This window comes from Camarhynchus parvulus, chromosome 2 (assembly GCF_901933205.1).
Source record: "Camarhynchus parvulus chromosome 2, STF_HiC, whole genome shotgun sequence".
NCBI classification, from domain to species: Eukaryota; Metazoa; Chordata; class Aves; order Passeriformes; family Thraupidae; genus Camarhynchus; species Camarhynchus parvulus.
This window is the reverse complement of record NC_044572.1, coordinates 10,805,606-10,816,270: the sequence shown is the minus strand read 5'-3', so window position 1 is coordinate 10,816,270 and position 10,665 is coordinate 10,805,606. Positions and strand designations below refer to the sequence as shown.

Sequence of the window (10,665 nt, the reverse complement as noted above, 5' to 3'; positions counted from 1 at the left end):
CCCGCTCCGTCCCTCGGGCCTGAGACACCGCCCGGGGCCGGCTGGACACTGCCGGAGACACAGGCGGAGACAGCGGGACAGGAGGCGCCGCTCCCGCGACATCACCCGTAACCCGCCCTTCCCTTCCCTTCCCTTCCCTTCCCTTCCCTTCCCTTCCCTTCCCTTCCCTTCCCTTCCCTTCCCTTCCCTTCCCTTCCCTTCCCTTCCCTTCCCTTCCCTTCCCTTCCCTTCCCTTCCCCGCGCCCTCCCCGTTCCTTCCTCTTCCCTTCCCCGTTCCCTCTTCCCTTCCCTTTCCCGGCTCTTTTCCCGCCACTTCCCGGCGGGGCTACGGCGCCTGCGAAGGGACAAAACGCCTCCGGCGGAGTGAGCGGGAGGGCGGGCGGCGCCGGCCCCGCCCCCGCGCGCCGCTCCGCGGCGGGTGACGTCAGGCGCCTCACGCGCCGCTCCGCGCGTCACACGCCGCGCGCGCGCCGGGGGCCCCTCCCCTTGCCCGCTCCGCCAATCCGCGCGCGGCGGCGCCCGGCCGAGCGGCGCCGGCCAATCCCCTTCCGCCGGCGGGGGCGGGACTTCCGCCGGGAGCCGGAAGCGGGTCTCTCATGCGAGCGGGTGGTTGAGTCTCGGCTCGGAGACGTTTCGGGCCCGGAGCCGCCGCCGCCCCCCGCGCCCCCCCCGCCCCGCCCGCCCCCGGCGCTGCCGCCGCCTGCGCCCCCTCGGCCCCGCCTCGCGCTCCGCTCTCCTCCTCACGGCATCCGGCGGCGAGGCCCCGGCGGCGGCGGCGGCGCGGCGAGAGGCCCCGGCGCCCGCGGGAACCCGACAGGAGCGAAAGGCCCCGCGCCGGCGGGAGCCCCCGTCCCCGTGCCCGCCCGCGTCCCCGTGCCGAGCCCCGGCCCGAGGGCGGCGGCGGCTGTTGGTGACAGGTGAGTGCGAGGGGCCGCCCGGCCCGCGCCCTCCGGGCGGCGGCGCCCGCCGGGGCCGTTCCGCAGCCGCGTCTCCCGGTGCGGGGGAATGGCGGGGCCGAAGGGGAGCGACACCCCCCGCTCCGTCGCCCCCTCGCACCGGGGAGGCGGCCGGAGCCGCCATCTTCCCACCCGAGGCGGTTCCCGGGGGAGAGACGGGAGGGAGGAGGAGGATCCCGGCTCGGGGCCGCGGTGCCGGCGGGGGTAGGGCGGGCGAGCCGCCGGGGCCGCTCCCGCACTGCGGCCTCGCCGCCCCGGGCACAGCGGGTGAGCTTTGCCCCCGCGCCGACGGGGCCTTGCGGGAGAGCCGCGTGTGCCGCGGGCCGAGCGGGAACGGGGCGAGCGCCGGGGGGACCCGCCTGGACCCCGCCCGGCCGGGCCGCATGGGCGGCCGGGACCCTCCGGAGCAGCGGGCGGTGCCGGGCCCTGGCCCGTGGCTCCGGGCACGGCGCTGACTCTCCACGGCGGCCGTGTCCCGAGCAGGTGAATTGCCGGCGGGCCGGGACCTGCGGGAGCGCTCGGGCCCTGCGCTGCTCCCCGGGATTTCGTTGTTGTTGGGCCTTCGGAGTTGTTTTCACTCTCGGTTTCAGTTTGTCCAGGTGCTCAAAATTACTACGTAGCTTTGGCCGCAGTTTAAACAGATGTGCACTTGCCAAACAGTGTTTGTTGTGTGAGATTCCTGTGTGGCAGATAAGTATAATTATTTTTATTCTGCAGGTAAGCGAATTGAGGCAAAGTGGTTAAGACTTGCCTGTGGCCACAGAGAGAGAGAGCTGGTTTCAAAACCACTGTTTAAACTTGAGTCACTCTTGGGGTAAAACCATGGGAATTCTGGCTTCCGATTCTGCCTCTTGTCTCTGGCCTAGTTTTGTTGGCCTCTGAATCCTTAAGAAAATTTGGAGAAGGAATCTTTCTTAAGTACTGCCTCAAGGATTGCTATTGTAAGGTCTGTCTTGTGGTTGAAGTTTCGTGTCAGACTTATCTGTTTTTTACAGATTGGATAAATTCTCAAAGGTCAAAGCGTGTTGTATTTTTTTTTTCAACTTGCTGGTATTTCACAACTCTTGGGTTTTGATTCTGGTCTGGTAACTTTTTATCAGTTGAACTTTTGCTTCTCCCTGCTGATTTGTAAGCATTTCTTCAAGTCAGTTCTCAAGATATAAAGCTAATCAGCTTACTCACTCTGGCTATTAGAACAACATTGATGTTTCTATATTTTTAATTTTTTTTGTAGGAAGTGAAAGGGAGGTGAAAACTATGCTGAGGCCTGATAATGCACATACAAAAAGCAGTGTATATTTTATGTATACTGTCTACAGGAAATTTTATTCTTCTAGATGTGTTGTCATTCATGTGGGTATGCTCTGTATATGGAAGCCACAATTACTTCCATGTTTAATTGGTCTTACATTTTGGGGGGAAAATAATCTTTATTCAAATGGAGGTAAGAGTTTTGCTAAATGAATTACAAACATTGAATTTACAAGCAGAAAATCGAAAGCGTTTGATCTCTTGGCCGTTCCTTAATAAACAATTGTATGTAATCGGGTCCTTAAGCGCACACGATGTTCTGGGTTAGGTTGAACTGTTTACCTTGTCATTTTTTCTAGGTTTTTTTTACCCATTTATACACAAACACTGTGAAGGACTAAAGGTGTAAGCACACACAAGCATGTGCTGCCTCGGTTGCTTTTTATGGCTGGCTGTAGTGCCAATATACACACAGAAAGTACAAATGGCTGATACGTATTTATTATATATACTGCTTAGATATGGGCTGTATCTTAAACGTTTCATTACAGAGCAAAACAGAAGGACTGGAGCTGGAGGCAGTTATGGGAGCTTGGGGATTTTGTTTGGGGGATTTTGTTTCTTTGAGACGTACAGATACTATGTAGGCAGTTTCTGATGGTGGTGCTTTATTTCGATTAGAATGAAGTTCAGTCCTTGGTTTATTTGCTGAAATGCAAAGTCAATAGAGGCAGGTTTGTCTAATCTACATGTTCTGTACCGATCTGTTGCTGCGTCCCTTATTAAGTCTCATCTCTCGCATCGGCTTTGGCTTTAAATCAGTTGAGAGCTTAATTGGCATGGTAATATAAACTCTTTGTTAAATATTTATTACATTACCTCACAGAATGCACATGCTAGACACGGAAAAGGCATGTTTGTGACCATAGTGCATGACAAATCTAAAGTGACAGCTTAAAGGTAGCGAAAAAGGAGTTACAAAAAACAAAGTAATTAGGTGTAGATGTATTCCATCAGTTTGATTTTTTTTAAAACTAGGTGGCTTTTAGGACCTTCAGCACTATTAATGTTTAATTCCATGGTGTCTATATATATTCATCAGGCATTCACATCTCGTAAATTAACAGGTAAGGCACACAAATAAGGATGTAAAGCACTTGACTTGACTTTTCTTGTGCCTGTGCTGGAAGGAGCAGGTTTTGCAAAGGCCGCAGCCTTATCGATCTTGACGAAGAGCACTCTTGCCTTGGAGGTGCGAAGGTGGCTGTGGAGGTAGCTCACAAATGCAGTGTCAAGAGGGCTGTTGCTGGCAGAAAGAGATGAAGCAAGCAAAGAGATGTATTCTGGAGTCTGGAGAATATTAAGCTTTGGGAGTGTGATTTGTGTGTGTGTGTGTGCATGTATGCACACATGTGCGAAACTGTTACATGCCATAAGGCCTAATAAGTGGTTTGCAAAGTTCTCTGTTCCTCTAAGCATTTACTAGGAAAATGACATTTTTGGACGACAGGTTTGTCTAAGTCTTAGACAAAACTGTACAAAATAATCTCAGGCTAGACTGCATTTTTTTTCCTGCATATGATCAGTGATACTCAGCCACCAGGTGTATTGGAAGTCTTGTGCATTTGCATTTAGAATGGGCACACAGGTATGAGCAGGAAGGACAGGATGTTACAAAACAGGACGTTGTAAGGAAGAAAATTAACCCTCTCCCTGCAGTTTTGAAATAGGCAATGATGTGTGGAGAGCTGTGTAGAAGATGAGAATGAAAGCTATTCCTGTAGTAAAGGCCCTGGAAGGGTGTTTGAGCAATGTTGTTCTGAAAGCAAGGCATGCACGTGCTGAAATTAATACTCTGAATTTAGTCCATATACAAGATCTAGACAGGTGGATTTCACCACTGAAGCCACTAATTGAATTAGGATGGGGAAAGTGATGTAAAACTTAAAACTAGCACTATTTCAAAGTTTGTAATCCCTCAAAAAAGAGAAGACACACACGCACAGCCTCTTCCCCTGAACTGATAATGTGCTTTGTCAAAGGCACCAGTTATGACTGTATTTGCATTTTCAAGCTGATGCTTTGGGGAAGCTCTGTTTTCTTTTCCTATGCATTAACTCCTCTGTGCAAAACTCAAGGCAAGCTAGTGTATCAATAATAGTTAAACACAAAAATAGCATTCTAAAGCAACTTCACTGAATATAAAACTGAGTGATATTTCACCTGGTCAAAAAACCTTTTTGTACTGTAAATACCAGATAATTGACGAAAACCCATTGCTATTCCAACAACCCGTTTCTTTTCTCTTTAAGCATATAATGACTTTGACTGTCTAATGATAAAAATGTGTCTACAACCAACAAGTTTGAGGCACTTGTTAGAAACCAGCAGTCAATTTCTGTTCCACCTATTCATCTACTTAAGTTCCATAAAAGTATTATAAGATAGAAACAATTTCTGTTAGTTGGTTCCCAGCTGGTGGTACTTAAATTTTAGCGATATGATGGAGCTAAGGATTTATGAGATCATGGGTCTTTCACAATCTGTGTGTGTAGCTGTTCCATACTTTTTCTAAAGGAGAGTGCCCCCCATTCAGAAGCAGGCGCTACAGAGCAATACTCACAGACAACAAAGGCACTTTGGAGTGCTCAAATTAGATGTGACTGTAATACAGCATAAATGTGTGATTAGGATAGCCATGGCAGTGTTCATTCTGTGATGTGTGCTGCTGCAGGTATTTTGTGTCTGGGTATGTGTTTCAGGAACAACAATTAGCTCCAAAATTGGAAGTCTGTCAGAGGTTACTAATATGTGGCTAGCTGCTTGGCCTAGAACATTGCTGGGAATTGGGGAAGTGCTGTTTTGACACCCTGATGAATCACCAATTTCTTTGAGTCTTAATCTTTTCGAATGCTCTCGTTTACCACGGAGGGCTGGGCTATGCATATTCTGGATCCTGTCAGTCCAGCTCCTTAATGGGTAGTTGAATGATGTAATACAAAAGGAATCAGTTGTTCATAAGCTGAATGGATTGCCACCTCTGCACTTCCAGCAGCTCTGTTGTTATTCTCATAAGGCTGTTGGCATGTAAGAAGCTGGTGTTCCAGAGAGCATATCCTACAGTAAAGGTTTATTCTGGATTGCCTCTATGGCCATGTAGAGTTCACAGATATATCAAGTTCAGAGTACATGTCTCTAAGGTAGTGGCAGGTATACCCAGCTTTGAGTTCTGGACTACTGCACGTATAGATAGATATATAGGTGCCTATAGAAGTGTACAGACATCTGTCTGCCATGGTAGCCTGTGATGAATTGGACACAATTGCTTTATCTGTTAGGGATTCTTTTCTAAAATGCCAGTATCACTTTCATTATTGAAAACAGGAAACGCTGGCAACACAGACTTCGGAAATTACACCTTCAGATGCTATCAGAATTTCACATGGGATATGTTCAGGAATGCACTGAGTTTTCAGTGTGAAGAACATAGAGTTATTTTGTCTAAAGCTGGTGCTGGGGTTTTTGGAAGGCTAAATACTGTATCACCTTATTTGGCTTTTAGATTTCTTGTGGTTTTTTGCACAAGTATCAGTATTTTCCCTTTGGATGGGTTAATTCTCTCTTATTGGTCCTTCCCTCCTGACTTCTGGAAGTGAGCAACAATGGTGAATACTTTATTGGTACTATTCATAAGGCAGACTTCCATCTATCTGTTAGTGGAATTGCAAACTTGCTTAAAACACTGTAGATTTCTGTTTCTCTGTTAAAAGTGTTTATCAGTGTTTCTCGGCCCATCTAATGTTCTACAGTCTGTTTTAAATAAAGTATTTTATAATTACAGGATGCCAGTGATCCAACAGGGAAACCCAAGAAACAAAATATTAGTTAAATAGTAACTATGTTGAGAAAAAAATAATTTCATAAATCTCATTTGGCAGAAACTTAATGAAAGGTTTGAAAGCTTTACAGTGATGTCTCTTGGCAGTTTTATGGTTTTGTTTTCGGTCACTGTTGGTATCCATATGCGTATTTTCACAGGTTGTGATGCTGTCACAGGTTGCCCCACAACAGAGTCTGACTCTGACTGTTGTTCAAACAAGGAACTGATGAATCAACAGGCCAATGTCCAAAGTAGCTTGCTTTTCCATACCCCATTGCTGAGGGTTTGTGCTCAAATGTTTGGATGTATCCTCCTGGCTTCTGATTTTTGTTCTAGGAATTAAAAAGTAGAGCATAAGTGAAGAATGCACTGGGGCATGGTTACTTTAAGTGCTGAGCTACCTGTATGTGCAGAATTTGCAGTCTTATCTCAGAGTTTCATTCCCATTCAATGTTGTTGCTGCCTGACAGATAGGGACAGAAAATGGTCACCATGTTGCTGTTTAAAGCAGCAAGGCAAACAATTTGATCAGAATATCATTGTCTACATTGGCATCTCTCCAGGATCTTGGGTTTGTGTCCCTGCTCAAATTTAAAGCTTCTTGTCCAATTCTTCATAATAAATGTCAAAAAAGTTTATGCTATCAAGAAGGGAAGGGACTCTTTTTAATGAACATATGTTACAACTTAGTTTACAGTCTATATTTTATGATTATAATTTTCTTAGTTAACAGTGTGTATTCTAACTGGATTCAAGGAATAAGTGAAATTTTTAGGAGGGTCTGTGCCCAGTTATTTTGACTTGCAAGAAAAAATTATTGTCATTAAATCCAAGGTAAAATATTGGCAGTCCATCCTTTAACTGTGAGTCAAAACCTGAATTACCAGTAGTTTTGATTACAGTGATACTCTAGGAAGGTGGGGTACTCTAACTGTGAACAAATGTGCACCCAATAGTCTTTCATACAGTGATTTAAAACTAAGCAAGAGCTGCTTCTGGTTTCGGTGAAGCTTGTAATGGAGGATAGTAGCCTTTATTAAAAGAGGAAGTAATGCTAAAATGACTGGATTATTGGAGTTAAATTCTATTTTTGGCGAAGAGGTTAATGAAATAATCATTGGCAAAAAACATTAGTTTCCTTTTCTCTGACAATATTTTAAAGTTAAATCATGCTTCTTCTGTAAGTAGTTAAATTTCAATTTAGATTTGGTCCTTAAGATGTTTCAAAACTTAAACTAACATTTAGGTCAATGACTGCTTTTCAAGTCATCAGAAAAAAAACCAAAACGAAACTCCAGAGATTGAGGGGAGTTCATCCTAGGCTGTTTGTTTTTCAGAATGACTGTTTATTGAAATAGTCTTTGCATTGTCAAGGATTGCTGTATACATTTGCGTTGGGACAAAAACTGACACTGTACCTTTTTGCTTATCACTGGTATTATAAACGTCATACATGGCTATATATGCCTCTCACTTGGACTTTATGTCAGTATAGATCCTCTTTTCCCCTATTTTCTCAGGCCTGTTGTGAGGGAAGATATATTCCAGCAGGACTCTAATGGTTGTCCCTTTGGCTTGCATCAAATCTTTTCCAGAATTCTAGTTCTGTGTGCATTTGAGATCCGTGGTGTTAGATTTCTGCTTCCCTGAGTTAGGGGTTTATTGTATGGTCTCAGAATGCCATGATAAAGAACTTGGCAAATTGGCTTTGAAGCTGTATATGTGTCTTAAATAATAATTCAAAGTACTAAAAATATGAAGGATCCTGGAAATTCCATATGCAGCTTTTGACCTCCTCTTGCTTAAGTGCAGCGCTGATTGCAGACTTGAAACGTGGAATCCAAGTAATAGCAATATTCTAAGATAAGACTATTAAGATCTGTTAAAGAAGGTCAGCCTTCTAACTTCACCCTTGGAACTGCACTAAACATTAACACTATAACTTCAAGTGGTGTTTTTAGTCTTGTCTTTCATCACAAAATGCTGCATCTGCTTCTGCCAACTTTGGAATTTTTCTGAGGAAGATGTTTTTCATAAAATCCTGCCCAGTAAAGCTGGATTACTTGTTTCCTTCACCTTTGCCAAGTGTCCTGCCTGGAGTCACAGGCAGGCTGTGAGTGCTTCAGCCACTCTCTGGCTCGCAGTGTAGTGAAGAATGCGGAAAACTTCGAGCTGGTATTGGTAAATCGTGAGGAGGAACATTCAGTAATTGAAACAAGGAAGTTCGTTGTTCCCAGCATTGCCAAACTCACCCTCTTCATGCACAACATTTAACTTGTTCCCTCTAAGCAAGTGCTGAACCTCCTGGAACCTCATCATGTGTTACAGCATTTGAAGATTTAGTGTTTCTTTGAAGAACTGGGAAAAGACCATCAGTTGCTGCCTCTTAGCTCTAAAAACTTCAAGCAACTAGTAAAATACTGTAAACTGGCAGTTGTTTTGTTAAACAAACAGAATTTATGAAATGACAGGTCCACTTACAGTGAGCCTGGTGTGCTGAGGTGCTGCAAGTATGTTATCCAGCAAAGTTCAGAATCTTTCTAGTTTTTACTCCAAGTCAGGAATCTTAGACTGAAACTGTCTCTCACAGTGAAAGTGAAACAGTCTCCTTAAACTTCACTGCTCTGTGTGAATTCTTAGCTTGCTTAGTTGTTGCTTCTTTCAGCACAGGAATAGGAAAAATAATTCTTATACTTCCCCTTCAATAGCCACTTTAGAGAAAAGCAAACACCAAAACCCCCCCCACCTCATTGGTTAAGGGAGAGCAGGCCAGTTATGTGGGGAAGGAAGGGAAACAAAATACATTATTATGCAAGATATTATCTTTGCATAATAATTTGTCATATGTGCATGAATTCAGAGAAGGTATGGTAGGATGGGACAGACTTGGTGTCCAGAGTGCCAGAGTAAACTTACCTGCTGGAGATAAGATATCTGTCAAAATAGAGAGTAGTTTGAATGAAATGATTATAGATCTATTTTCTGATACCTTGTTAATCTCCTCATGAAGTCTTGGTTGGCTATGGGAAAGAGCAATATAGGCCTATTTTAAGAGTTCAAGAGTTTAAGCTACCATGTAGTGTTCTGTAAATGACTATTTAAAAATAGTACAGGAATGAGCAAGTTTTTGGGAAACTCAGTCATTACCAGCTAACAGGTATTTGCTCCTGCTCTGTCTACTCCAGGGCAGGTTTGAATTTTCTCACCAATTCAATTTGCTGTTTCTAATCAATTGCTCTTCTGCTTTCTGTGTGTATAGAAGTGTTGTGCAGTTTTTGACTTGTCATATTAGTGAAAACAGGCAACATGGATGATGATTGATTTAGGTGAGATTTTGTATTTGATGGTGCTAAAATTTAGAGACATACTTTTGTGATGCTTTCCATCACTTTTTTTCCCCATCATTTAACATTTGCATGAAATGGCAATTTCTGGATCAGTGAGCAGTATTTGATATTAAATATTGGTATTACATTAAAAGCCTGGAACAGTCTCCCAGCTAATTTGTTAGCATAAAGACCTCTGAAGTTATTGAAAAGCTTTGGCTTTCAGAGAAAATCCAATTAGCCTATCAAAGACCACCCTAAAAGATCTAGAATTAATATTTGTGTAGAAAGTAAATGTTTTGAGCTGGTAAATTTATACATATTAGTAAAAATACCAAGACTTTTCTTTGTATTGCCTCAGCTGTGAGTTGTGTTTGCAGATGGGAATCCTACTGCACTGGACACTGCAAGCACAGGCTGTTGCCTTGCAGGTGGATGAGAATGTTACAAGAAATCAATGTGAATAGTGCATTAGTATAATATATGATGCCTATGCTCTGATGAGATTATTAAAATATATTAATTAAAGAAAAAATCCTGCTGAAGGAAGGAGCTTCCATCACATCCTGCAGTTTCTCTTAACCCATGTTAGGCATAAATATAAGGGGGTTTATATACTTAGTCATTATTAGGCTGGCTGGTTTTAGAAGATTATATGAAGAATTAGTCTGCCTCTATGGTTAGGCTTATTTAACAAATGTATTCCAAATGTAGTTTGGAAGCAGAGGTAGATATGAAGTGCTGTGCAGAGTGTGGGGTCCAACTCCAAGCTTGTCATTCAGTAGCTACTTTAAAGCACTGTTTGCCCTGTATTTAGGGTTAATTAGTTTTCTGATTATTTCTGTGCAGAAGAGGCAGTGTCTTGCACTGGCCTGTCCTTTCACTCTTTAATTCACTACAGACAATGTTCAATCTGCTGGGGTTTCTGTTGCGAAGGTCCCGCAGATATGTTACTGTAGCCTTTACTTTCCTTTTTTGGTTTTGGGTTGTTTTGGGCTTTTTTTACGGGTGATGCTTTGTAGCAGCAGCAGAGTGATGTGGACCTCAGCTGTTGAGTTCCGCTGAGAACTGAAGTTCTGCTCTCTGCTCCTCTGGTTTCCTAGAGCAGGACAGAAGGGTTAATGCCACCAGGCATTCAGCTTGAGTCCTCTCTGCTCCACTGCTGTTTTGGTGGCCACAGAAGTGAAGTGCATGGGCAGGCAACTACTGTGTAGTTCTCTGTTTAACTAGAGAAGGGGGTGTTCAAATTTAT

General features: G+C 44.3%; 1 protein-coding gene across 1 annotated transcript in view; it reads left to right on the top strand.

Moving 5' to 3' along the window:
* The first annotated feature begins 789 nt into the window (after positions 1-789).
* Positions 790-10,665, top strand: part of LARP4B (La ribonucleoprotein 4B) — a 56,030-nt gene continuing 46,154 nt past the window's right edge. Inside the window, exon 1 of the mRNA XM_030969223.1 lies at positions 790-917. The gene's annotated coding sequence lies outside the window, so the exon portion shown is untranslated. The remainder of the gene's footprint in view (positions 918-10,665) is intronic.